This window comes from Pelodiscus sinensis, chromosome 32 (assembly GCF_049634645.1).
Source record: "Pelodiscus sinensis isolate JC-2024 chromosome 32, ASM4963464v1, whole genome shotgun sequence".
Lineage (NCBI taxonomy): Eukaryota > Metazoa > Chordata > Testudines > Trionychidae > Pelodiscus > Pelodiscus sinensis.
The window spans coordinates 6,618,255-6,630,021 of record NC_134742.1 but is presented as its reverse complement, the minus strand read 5'-3'; the positions used below and the strand labels follow the sequence as shown (position 1 = coordinate 6,630,021).

General features: G+C 51.2%; 1 long non-coding RNA gene across 2 annotated transcripts; it reads left to right on the top strand.

The window, feature by feature from the left end:
• The first annotated feature begins 523 nt into the window (after positions 1-523).
• LOC142823214 (uncharacterized) lies at positions 524-11,277 on the top strand. Of its 2 annotated transcripts, XR_012898509.1 has the most exons (3): positions 524-845; positions 1,436-1,932; positions 11,195-11,277. It is a non-coding gene; the product is annotated as an uncharacterized LOC142823214 (long non-coding RNA). The 2 variants fall into 2 exon arrangements; XR_012898508.1 differs by lacking the exon at positions 11,195-11,277 and having other exon boundaries at positions 1,436-3,093.
• Positions 11,278-11,767: the final 490 nt, after the last annotated feature.

Here is an 11,767-nt window from a genome sequence, read left to right as displayed (position 1 = left end):
AGGGCCACATGGGCCAGGCACTCCCAGCCCCGCCACCCTAACACCTGGGTCCTGCAGTCGGTATTGCTGCCTGAAGTGCTGGGGAAGCGTGAGCACAGAGGTCAGCTGTGAGCGCCTGCTGGAGCACCCAGCTGGCCATGAGCCCATGTGCAGAACTGCCTGGCTGGCCAGGAGCAGTTGCTGCATCGCTCTGAGCAGGCACTCGGCCACGTGCTCCGAGAGGCCACTGGGCCGCACTTCATTCGATTATAAAAATGTTCTGGCGGTCCACAAAAATTTTGATCGGGCTGCATGCAACCTGCCAAATGCCAGTTTGACATGCCTGGTTTGGGGGGTACAATTACTTCATGCGCAGCACCTTGAAGCAAACACTCCTTGTGTAGCAGGTGGCATCCAAAAACAGAATCTTTCCAGTTTGTTTGACTGGATCACGGGTGGGTGAGGTTCTGTGGCCTGTGATGGTAGGAGGTCAGATTAGCTGCTCGTGATAGGTCCTGCCAGCTTTACAGTCTGCACTTTGCTAAATAATGTTCTGTTACTTCCTTTGCAGAAGCGTTCCTGGGCCTATGGACCATCTCTCTCTGTGCACTGACTGATCAGATAAGTATTATCCAGTCGCAAACCTTTTCCTGGAGCAAACTCTCTGTTCCCAGCCTTGGCTCCCACTAGGTTACTGTTGGTTCTTTAGAGGATCTTTCTGCTCTCTCCCCTCAGGTCCAGCTCTGAGACCAGCTCATCATTCATCCCTGTTAATGACATTTGTTTTATCTGAGTACTAAGGAGGATTTGGCTGCCTGTCATCAGCTAGGGAGGGGTCAGGAATCGCAGAACCAGAGGTGAATCAGGTGAGCAGTTTTCCTTCCGAATGATCCCTGGGAATGCAGGCCTGACAGCTCTGGGGAAGGTTACAAACCAGGTCACTTTGTAGCTCCCCTGTTCTCTGATGTTCTGAGAAATCTACAATCGCAGGAGCTGAGAGGGAGCAAGGCCAAACTCCTCAGTGGTATTTAGGTGCCTGTCCCAAAATTTGAATGGCTGTTTGATCCCATGTGTCTGTCTGCCTAGTAGAGAGAGAAGGGTTTCCCAGTTGCAAGGAAGCTCTTCAGCTTTGGACTCCTCTCTCCATGACTAGCTGTGAGCAAAATGTGACACTACAGCGGGTTTTAGAGTTCAGGGGCTCTCAGCCTTGGAGGGTTGGGATTGGGTGTTAAATGTTTGCATTTGTACTGCCCTAAGCAAGAATGGGGTCCCAGTGAGCTGGCAGGTCTTGAGGGCTGGAGGCCGGATATGGAAAACTTGAAGCTCTCCTGGCTACAACTGTGCATCTGTGCAAGTAATTAGAGATCAGGAGTGAGTCTGTGAGGGCCCTGACTCCTGGAGTCGCATTACCATCATAAATTGCTTCTTTTTTTTTTTCTTTTTTTTTTTTTTTAAGTGTTGAGTCTTTGGGAAGACAAGTTTGGAATTATAACCTGAGAGTCAGCGATCATCCCCAGGGCTCTTCAGACTCAAGAGTTGGGGGAGCTGCCCCATGCATCTCATTGGAGTGTTAACCCCATGGCCTGCTGTTGAAGGCCTCCCATCAAGACAACTCCATCAAGGACTCTGCATGGGGTAAGAGGGGCAGAGTGCAGGAGCAGGATCCCCAAGTAAAGACACAAGCCCTGCATCTTGGGAACAAGGTGACACACAGACCCTGGATTGAGGATTATGGACTTTGTGAATCCCAGAACCAAGGGGGGAAGCTGGAACAAGGACAATAACCCAGGACGGGTGAAGAACTTGTGGTGTTTCATTTCTATTTGCTTACCCTGGAAGAGGGAGGACACGTGTCGGTGCAGTGACTGTGAAGAGCTAATCAGAATTTACTGCACAACCACTGAGGGGGAACTGTGGGAAACTGAGGAACAGGCTTCCTAAATGACAGGCCAGGTAAGGGCCGTACAGAGGCCAGTGTGTGGTAACTTGTGGCTGATTGGAGTTTTTGATGCAACGTTTCGTGCTGCTGTGGGAGGTGCTGGTGGTGCTGTTCGTTACCTAGAGCACTTTGTCGTATGAAGCTCTGACTTCACGTGTCAATATACAGATTATTATACCTTCCCTTCCTTGTGTACACTGAATGCTTCAGTGTTGTGATGAGCACCTGTCGTGTGTTTCTGTCTTTAAGGTTTTGTGTTGCTGCCCATCCACCATATAAACCAGGCTGTTTTCCTTTGTCTCCCCAGAAGGTTAAAGGCCTGTTTTACTTCAGTGTTCTATAGTAATGCCTCTCACCATGTTATTTGGGCTTTTTCCATATAAAAACAATCGCCAAGCTCCTCTTGGTCTTCCCAGTGTCTCTGGCCCAGCTTTGTGTTATGGGGTGAAAGCTCCGTGTTCAGGGTTTGGGGCCTCATTGGCTGATTTGCATTGTCTTGACTTGGGGGCAGCAGGGTAGATGGAAGTGTTACTGCTGTGGGTCATTCTTTTAATGGTGGGATTTTGAAAGGGAAGGTTTGGCAGCCATCATAGGAGCTGGGTGGCTCCCGTGTAAAATCAGTCACAACTGTAAAGTCCCTAATAGTCTTCATGAAGTCTGCAGGGCTTTTGCCTGGGCATTTAGGTTGGTGGTTTTGACCTGTTTCCAGTGGTTAGTTGGTTTGAGTTCTGTTCTCTTGACTGTCACTCTTGTCACGGAGGATGGCGGCGGGGGGTGAAGGAGGCTGGGGGCCTGTTCTCTCTCCCCCAGCCGGCCCTGCAAGGGCCTGTTCTTTCTACCTCCAGGTTCCCTCCCCCCTCCCAGCCAGGGTCTATTCTCTCTCCTCCAGGACAACCCCAAGAGGGGCCTATTCTCTTCCCTGACTCTGGCTCTGCAGCCAAGGCTGAGGGAGGAAAGGGTTTGGGGAGGGGGCGGGGAGGAGAGGGAACGTATCTGATGGGCTGGCAGACAAAATGGCTTGATTTAAAATGGGCGCACGTATTTCTACCTTATTTGTACCTGCCGTAAGGAACATTTCACTTCTGCAAAACACAGGTAGGGACTTAGATAGTTTGAATATAATTTGAACTTTTAATCGTGAATGTTTCAATACGTAATAAAATACATTGTCTAAATCTGGCTGGGGGATCCCTGATAGGGAAGGCCAGGGGCTGCGGGGCTACTTACCTGGTCTGGTGGCAGGCCAGATGGTGGAGCCCCAGCCTTACTGGCTAAGTTTTTGGTGGTACCGCTGGCCCCAGTGGTCTCTTTGCAATATAGCTGTTCCTTGTGGGCTCGCTGCCCCTCTGTGGCCACTCTCAGTATCGCGTCCCTCTTTCTGTGCCCCTCCCTTTCCATGTTATGGTGGAAAACAGTCCTGGTCCTGACACTCCCTGTTTTCCTTGAACAAAGAAACCCTGAACTTGCTTTAAGCCAGGATAAGAGGAAGCTGCTGAAGGATAACAAATCTTGTGGCTCTACCTCTTACTGCTTAGGAGGAGTTGTTGAATAGATGACTTGCAGACATACACGCAGACAGCCTCACAGACACACAAATCTCGACTCTATAGCTACAGATATAAATTAAAGAAATAGTGAGAAAAGTGATTGTTGAAGGGTTTCATATCAACAGTCATGGATTAGAGAGGAAAGGGAATCAAATCGGAGATGATTTTATGTCAGTATTTGATTATTAGTGAGAAAAGGGGCTGAGGGCATTTTCGACGAGTTTTTGGACATTAGATAGAAAAGATACTAGGCAGAAAGTATTTCAGATCAGTAACTAAGAACTGAAGGAGAAGAAGGGATTTAATCACATATGGTAGTTGGTCAGAGGCAGTTTAACCCCTAACACACCCTCAAATCCAGTATGTGGGGAAATTATGCAGGGCAACTGTTTCCTACCAAAAGCAGAGGTGGCAGGACTTAATGGGGTCAAACCAAACCATCCATGTTTGTGAATTACAGAGAAAAGGGAAAAAGTTTGAGTGGGTTTTTTGGATGATATATAAAAATTTAAAAAGTGTCAATATCTGAAGAAATATTAGATTGGTATTTTATAGTTAGAGAGAATGGGGCAAAATCGGAGAGATTTGAAAGCAATGTTCAATGCTAAGAATGAAAGGATCCAATTGGAAAGGCTTTTATATCCATAGTTGATCATGAGAAAGAAAATCCCCTCCTGTTTAGTAAAAAGGAAGGAATTTAATTTCCCATAAATAAGGGAAAAGATGATCATTGGAGAATTTCTGTAGTTGATAATGAGAGAGGAAGGCTTTAAGATTTGAGGATGTCTTAAATACTACTGGATAATTAAGCAGAAAGGGCCAGATTTGTAAAGATTTTTGGGCACTTACAGATAGGGGACTAGTGACTTTGAAAAGTGTCCAGTGTCCAGATCCACAAAACTTTTGGTCTCCCAATCGCCACTGAAATCAATGGATGGTAGGAGCCTAAGTACCTTTGCAGATCTGGGTCTATGTGCTTAAGTCCATTTATTAAATGGGAATTAGGTGTTCAGGCTCTTTTAAAAACCCTTCTAGGCACCAATCTGACTTTTCAGACATAAGACCTCAAATATCTGGTCCAGAATGATTTTCTTCCCCTTGTCTAGATGATGCTTTAACAAGAAAATGGAAGAAGGGCTGGTCCCTCTTTCCTTCTAAATGATCCAGGGCTGAACTAAAGTTCTCTTAGATTCCCGCCCCCCCTTCTGGCTTTTGTACTTGAATATGGAGAAAGACATTGCCTCCGTCTGGGGGCTCATTTCTCATTCCATTTTCAGCTATAGCCACTTCCTCTTTTGGAGGGAAACCATTGGGCTACTTCTACACTGGCATGATTTTCCGAAAATGCTTTTAACAGAAAAGTTTTCTGTTAAAAGCATTTTCGGAAAAATTGCGTCTAGATTGGCAGGATGCTTTTCCGCAAAAGCACTTTTTGCGGAAAAGCGTCCGTGGCCAATCTAGACGCGGTTTTCCGCAAAAAAGCCCTGATCACCGTTTTCGCAATCAGGGCTTTTTTGCGGAAAACAGTACTGTGCTGTCTACACTGGCCCTTTTGCGCAAAAGTCTTTCGGAAAAAGACTTTTGCCCGAAGGGGAGCAGCATAGTATTTCTGGAAAAGCACTGATGATTTTACATGAGATCGTTAGTGCTTTTCCGGAAAGTCAAGCGGCCAGTGTAGACAGCTGGCAAGTTTTTCCGCAAAATCATCTTATTTTGTGGAAAAACTTGCCAGTCTAGACATAGCCTTGGGGTGAGCGGATGAGGAAAGGCAAAGGAAGCCATTAACTCTTCATTGGCAAATTTCTCCTCAGATTTGACTTGTCCCCAATTCTCAGATCTGGCTCTCCCACCCTCTCTGGCTATGTCTACATTGCCATTTTTTGTGGTAGAAGATATGCAAATCGCACTCTCATTTGTATATCTTCTGCTGATCCTCTTTGCAGGAGAGGTTTTGCCACTAAAAGCCCCATGTAGACGGGAACATTTGTCGGAAAAAGAACCTTTTGTGCAAGAACCTGTAAACTCATAAGGGATCTTGTGCAAAAGGGGGTGTTTTCCGACAATGACCCAGTCTACACCAGGCCTCTTACAAGCAAAACCTCTTCTGCAAAAAGGACTGAAAGAAGATATGCAAATTGCGCTCACTGAAAAAAAAAAAAAAAAAAAAAAAAAGTCAGTGTAGACGTAGCCTCAAATATTAAACCTTTTCTCTGTATTACGGAGTATTGCTCTGACATTGCCTCAGCGCTTCAGGCCCCCTTTCCATGTTCTGCTCCAGGGTGTTCATGTTTCAGAAGGAGGCATCAGTGTGTCTTATTACCCTGTGGTGTGAAGAACGCAGTCAAGGGAGAACCTAAATTCTCCAATAAGCAACTCTCATAATCAAATTCATAAGAATCAAATTCTCTCCTCACAGGTTAAGAAAAACCAACGTGTTTGGGCAAGTCACTCTGAGCGACTCTTTGAAAGAAATGTTGCCCCTGCAGCTGGTGATGGAGCTAAGCGAGGCTGCCCACTCACGGTTGCCCACCCGAAACCCATCCCCTGCTGCTGCCCTCTCCTATTTTCCTTGACCCCACTGGGCACAGTCTGGTTCCAACCTCCCCTGCCAAGGCAGAAAGTCTCGGCTCCTCACGATTATTTAGGCTCCACGGAAACCAATGGATCTTTGAAGACGCAGGCCAAGATTCGTGGGGCTCGTGGGCGTGGTAGACTGGGCAGCAGGGCAGGCTGGTGAGAGGGGCCCTCACTAGCCAGAGCTCAGTCACAGTCTGTGCAAAACTATCAGCCGGCTTGTTTTATTTAGGGTCCACATTTTGGACAGAGCAGGCTACTGAGCATCTCACAGGTTCTATGGGAACCCACTCAGGCTCCGCTGTGGCTGGGGTGTTCCATGCCGGGCTCCAACCTGCCATGGCCACAGGAGGGGTCCAAACCCAGCCCCAATCTCTTGTGGCCAGAAGCCCCGCCCCCAACTTTGCTGCACCTCGAACACAGCCGTGACTGGGGTGCCCCTCCCCCAGCTACATCTCTGCTGCAGGTGGGGTACCCCAGCCCAAACCCAGCTGGAGTGCCCAGACCTGTGGGGTGGCTGGAGGTGCCACAAACCTCCACCCCTGATCCCTGTCCTGCTGTGGCTTAGACCAACTGCAACCAGGGCCCCCCTCCCTGACCTGAACCTAGCCCAAGACTAGACCTGCCAGGGCTGGGGCGCCCCATCCAGTTTGAAGCCAGCCATGGACAGTCTTGCCAGACCTGCCATGCTGCCCCCCTTCCTACCAGTGAGGTACCCCCCTCCCCAGCCCACAACCAGATCTGCTGCAGCACCCTTTGCCTGGCCTGTACCTGGCTCCTGCCCAGAGATGCTGGGATGGGGACAGGCCTAGCCTGTGGCCACAGTGAGCCAGCCCTTGTGGCTCCCGACTCCCACTGGCAGTTTACACTAATTCGCAGTGAGGGGGTCCACAGACACAAAAGGATTTAGACTGAGACAAGAGATGGGAACCAACCCCCTTGAGTTCTTTCAGTGACACTGTGTGTGCAGAGGAGCCTCGGCGTGGCTGTGTCTCGACGGGTATCTAACCACCTGGCTGGGACCATCTGAGCTACACAGGCTCCCAGGGTTAAGGTCACAGCAGCTGGTGATGAGGCCTGGAAATGGCAGCAGCCCCTCAATCAGCAACAAGCCATGAGGGGCAGGGTGTTTTCATGGGCAGGCCAGCTTTGGGACTCTGCAGTCCAAGGGCCCAGCCCCACCCTTTCAACACACCCAGCTCAGAGCTGGAGGGAATATTTTTAGGTTTAAACTTTTTGAAACTTTGGAGCCAGAAGGGAAAGTAACAACCCAACCTATCCCCCACCCCATTCCAGCAGTCTCAGGGTGCATCTACATGGCAGGGTTTTTCTGGAAAAACAACACTTACGTCCACACTGCAATTCTGTTCTTGTGACAGGGAATCAAAAGAACAGAGGGTTTTTTCTGGCAGCAGTAAACCTCATTCTAAAGGAAGACGCCTTTTTCAGAAAAAGACGTGTGTGGACAAGAAAGAGGGATTTTTTTTTGAAAGAAGAGGCATCCAGGAAAAAGCACAGATGCCCTGGTGGCCACCCCGTCCACAGTAATCCCAAATGAAATGCTACAGAGTGTCCAATCAGTGTGGATGCTCTCTGTCGAAAAATCAGATGGTTGTTTTGATGCACTTTGGCTATGTGGATGCTCTCTTTTGAAGAACACATTTGCTGCCTTAAGTCTAGATCAGTGTTTCTTAAACTTTTTAAGACCGAGAAACATCAAACAATACATTTTCTTTATGAGGAACACCAAGATCTGCAGGGAAATATGCAAATGAGATTGTGGCTCATGCAAATGAATCCCTCATTAGTATATTTTTTGCAGAGAAAACTGGTAGTGTAGACATGGCCACAGTGTATGTGTCTGGCTAGATGCTCACTGCTTCTCTAGTATATTCTCAATTAACACAGTATGTTGCCTTTTCCCCTGAAAAAGATCCCGTGTCCTTCTTATAAGCATAACTAGCTTCATCTGCTGACACCCCCACTCCCTCTGTGCTGTTGGTTTATATTGTAGGAACAGGTCAATCCCACTTCTCTAGCCACGTGTTTCTGCACCTTTCGTCCTTTGCTAGACACCCCTCAGATCCCTTGGTAGCTGCCTCGTCCCTAAGCTGGGCAGCCTGATGCTCTTAGTTGCTCCTCCACTGGACCCATTGCCTGGGCTTTGTCATCTCTGGCCCCTGGCTCTGAATGTTTTCCAGTTCCTCCAGGGCCCTTCACTCTAAGTCACCAGCCTCTAGATCCTGAAGAACCCATGCTCAAAGGGTCACTAATATGGTCCTTCCTGATCGAGGGATACATGTCCAGCCCTGGATTGGGATTCAACAGACCTGGGTCTACCACTTTCCAGTGGGGTGACTTTGGGCAAGACACTGTCCCTTTCTGTGCCTCAGTTTCCCCATCTGCCGAATGGGGATAATGAACCTTCTTTCCTTTGGAAAGTAGGTTGAGTGCTGCTGATGAGACAAGCTAGAGGCGCTTTGCCAATGTATCAACTGTCGTTAATGTGGGGGAAGGAAAAAACTATCAGGGAGTCGGTCCCACCCGTGTGAAAGAGTTTCTAGCAGGACCTGATTCCAGCTCAGGACCAACATTAAAGTCTAGGAAGAGAAGGGTCCTTTATAGTGTCCATGCTAGTGCTTACACCAGTCCTGTTAACAATTCCCCCCTCCCCCAGTTACAGTGGCCTAATGTCTGAGGTGCTGAGGGAGGGGCAACCTTTATTGACCCACGAATGGGCTTGTCTGGCCTTACACTCTGCTAAGGACCAACAAGCTGGGTGGGGCCGAGGGAGCAGCCCCTGGGGCATTAGTGGCCAGCCGGCTCGGCCCCAGACCCAGCTGCCATTCAGTGGGGCTCCAGGGGAACCCCTCAAACACCCAGAGGGGCCGGCCAGGGCCAGGTCATCAGCCTTGCAGGGGAGTGGTAGGTGGAGCACTGACATCACAAAGGCCTGTGGCAGGACCTCAGCCTATTGGGGGACAGGGATGACCTCACAGAGAGACTCTGACAACAGCCAATCAGGACAGAGGCGCAAGGCCGGGGCAAGCTCAGAGATTCCCGCGGTTTGGCAGCAGCGCGGCCCCTTCCCAGGGTCTCTGCGGGGACCAGATGGAGAATTGGGACCGAGGGGCGGGGGCAGGAGGAGCCTCATCGGCGTTTTCTACTTCCCTGCGGCCGGCAGTGCTGGACCCGGTGAGACGGTCGGAGCCTCAGAGAGGTTTGGAGCCTGCTCAGTTTGGTTCCCCTTTGCCCCCTCCCCTCCCTCTGCCTCGCCTTCTCTGCATCTTCCCCCCTTTCCTGCTCCACCAAGCAGGGTGGGTGGGTGTTGGGGCGGTCGGAGGCCTCACTCAGAGCTGAGCTGGCAGAGCGCTGGGAGCTGGAGGTGACCTGGCCCGTCCTTTTGAACATCTGTTGAGCCCTCTCCCCTCCCCCCGCTGCCTCCGAGCTTCCAGTCTCGCTGCGGATTGGTCGAGTGGGTGGTTTTTGACAGGGGAGACTCGCGGCCTTTTGTTCTCTTTAAAACTGTTCTTGGTGAGTCGTTATTAATAGTTCCCAGTAATGCTGGAAGGGCCTAACACGTGGGGCTCTGCAGGGGTCTGTTCTGGGACGGTTCTCTTCAATCTCCATCAGTGATTTAGATATTGGCATGGAGAGGGCGCTTATTAAGTTTGCAGATGATACGAAGCTGGGAGGGGTGGCAAGTGCTTTGGAGGAAGGGTCAGAATTCAAAGTGATCTGGACAAACTGGAAAAATGGTCTGAGGTAAATAGGATGAAGCTTAATAAAGACAAATACAAAGTGCTCCACTTCGGAAGGGACAATCCACGACACACACACAGAACGGGAAGTGACTCTCTAGGAAGGAGTCCTGCAGAAAGGGATCTAGGGGTCAGAGTGGACCACAAGCTAAATAGGAGTCAAAAGTGTGACACTTGCAAAAAAAAGCAACCATGATTCTGGGAGGCACTAACAGGAGTGTGGTGAGCAAGACAGGAGAAGTCGTTCTTCCGCTCTACTCTGTGCTGCTTAGGCCTCACTTGGAGTCGTGTCTCCAGCTCTGGGCACCGTGTTTGAGGAATGAATTGGAGAAATTGGAGAAGGCCTGGAGAAGAGCAACAAAAATGTGGAACAGTTTAGAAAACATGAGAGTGAAAGAACTGGGCTTGTTTAGTCTGGAAAGGAGAAGACTGAGAGGGGACATGAGAGCAGTTTTCAAGTATCTAAAAGGGTGTCCCAAGGAGGAGGGAGACAAACTGTTCCCCTTGGCCTCTGAGGACAGGACAAGGAGCAATGGGCTGAAACTGCAGCAAGGGAGGTTTAGGTTGGACATTTGGAAAATGTTTCTGCCTGTTGGGAAAACTTCCTGTCAGTGTTGTGAAACACTGGAACAAATTGCCTGGGGAGGCTGCGGAATCTCCATCACTGGGGATATTTCAGAGCAGGTTGCACAGACACCTGTCAGGGATGATCTAGACGGAGCTGGGTCCTGCCGTGAGAGCAGGGAACTGGACTTGATGGCTTCTCAATGTCCCTTCCCATTCTACTGTTCTGTGATTCCCAGACCAGACGGATCAGTCCCAGACCAGCAGGGCTTGTGGGGGAGGTGTGTGTGTGTCGGCAGGAGGGGGAGTGATCAAGCTGTTTCTCTACCTACCTATCTCTGGGCAGTTCCCGAGTTAAGGGCCAGGGCTGCTCACACACTTGCTGGCGGTGCCCATGAGCAGTGGTTGGGCTGTGGCTGGTTGCAGAGCTCTGGGCTCTGATTGTCCAAGTGTCCCAAGGTGCTGGCTGGGGGCAGGACACCAGCCGTGTGGGGGGAGGGGACGGTGATGCCACAAAGTCCTGGGGGGGAAGGAGCTGGGAGGGGGGGGGCTGAGCTCATGGAGATCCCCTGACATCAGCTGCAAGGCAGGGCAGCCTCAGACACCCCCCCCCCCCAGCCCTTTCTGGCTGTGTGGGAGCCCCCCAAAGAGGTGGGGCTGGAATCGCTCTGAGACCGACCCCTCGGGGGTGACCTGGGCCAACCCTTGGGACATCCCCTGAGACCTCTCGGCTGCCCCCTCTCCCAGTCTCACTGCTGATTGGCTGAGCAGGGGGCCATGGCGAGGGAGGAGGTTTCCCAGCGGTGACCCCGGCTCCTCTTCCTTTGCAGGCTCCGCACGGCGGGGTCTGGCCTCGGGCTGGCCCTGCGGGGGGACCTGCGGGCAGAGCCCCACACGGGCGCGCAGACAGCGGGGAGGTGAGCATGGGCGAGCAGGGGGAGGCTGTTTTCCTTTAGCACTGGGGGGTGGGGGTGGGAAAGGGGAGACAGGGACCCTGGGGCAGGGCTGTGTTGGGCCCTTCCCCCTCCAGGGTCAGGGCTGGGAGTGGAAGTTGATCTCAGGGCCTGGCTGGTTCTGGGAACAAGAACCTCAAATCCCATCCCCTCCCCCTCCCAACTCCCCCCTCCCCCACTATGGGATCCATCCACATTGTCCTAGTCTGGAGAGACAAGGCCCTTCCCAAGAGCCAGGCCCCATGGATCCGACTCGCTCCCCTGAGCACCAGGGCCCAGCCCCGGGGATGGGGATGGGGGCTCGTTGGCACAGGCTGGGCACGGGACGTGGGGAGGGAGGCGCCTGGCCCAGGGGGGTTGGGAGCAGGACTCTGATGGGCCCCGTCTCCTCCCTTCCATCCCAGCTCAGCACAGCCCCTTTAGGGAGCTCGGGGCCCAGCTGGGACGGTC